Raw genomic sequence first — 1,067 nt, forward strand, 5'->3', positions numbered from 1 at the left:
GAAAGCCATATATGACAACCCCATAGCCAACATCATACTGAATGGGGAAAAGTTGAAAGCATTCCCACTAAGAACTGGAGCACAACAAAGGTGCCCAGTGTTACCACTTCTATTCAACATAGTGCTGGAAGTCCTAGCCAGAGCAGTCAGGCAAGAGAAAGAAAGAAATGGTATACAAATTGGGAAAGGAGAGGTCAAACTTTCACTTTTTGCTGACGATATGATCTTAGATCTAGAAAACCCCAAAGACTCCACCAAGAGACTCCTGGAATTGATAAATAAATTCAGCAAAGTCTCAGTTTACAAAATCAATGTACATAAATCAGTAGCATTCCTATACACAAATAACGGTCAAGCTGAGAGTCAAATCAGAGACTCAATATCATTCACAATAGCCACAAAGAAAATAAAATACCTAAGAATATACTTAACCAAGGAGGTGAAAGATCTCTGCAAAGAGAATTATGAAACACTGAGGAAAGAAATCGCAGATGACACAAACAAATGGAAAAACATCTCATGCTCATGGATTGGTAGACTCAACATTGTTAAAATGTCCATACTACCCAAAGTGATTTATAGATTCAATGCAATCACCATCAAAATACTAACCTCATATTTCACAGATCTAGAACAAATAATTCTACACTTCCTTTGGAACCAGAAAAGAGCCTGAATAGCCAAAGCAATCTGAAACAAAAAGAACAAAGCTGGAGGCATCACAGTACCAGACTTCAAACTAAAGTACAAGGCTATAATAACCAAAACAGCATGGTATTGGCACAAAAATAGAGACATGGACTAGTGGAACAGAACAGAAAACCCATACATAAACCTATTTGCATACAGCCGACTGATCTTTGACAAAGCAGGCAACAATGTACACTGGAGAAAAGAAGCCCTATTCAATAAATGGTGCTAGGAAAATTGAATAGTCATATACAGAAGATTGAAACAGAACCCACTCAGAAAAATTAATTCAGGATGGATAAAAGACTTAAATGTAAGGCATGAAACCATAAGAATGCTAGAAGAAAATGTTGGACAAACTCTCCTCGATGTTGGCC

The sequence above is a fragment of the Propithecus coquereli genome, unplaced genomic scaffold (genome assembly GCF_000956105.1).
Source record: "Propithecus coquereli isolate 6110/MARCELLA unplaced genomic scaffold, Pcoq_1.0 Scaffold65, whole genome shotgun sequence".
NCBI lineage: Eukaryota > Metazoa > Chordata > Mammalia > Primates > Indriidae > Propithecus > Propithecus coquereli.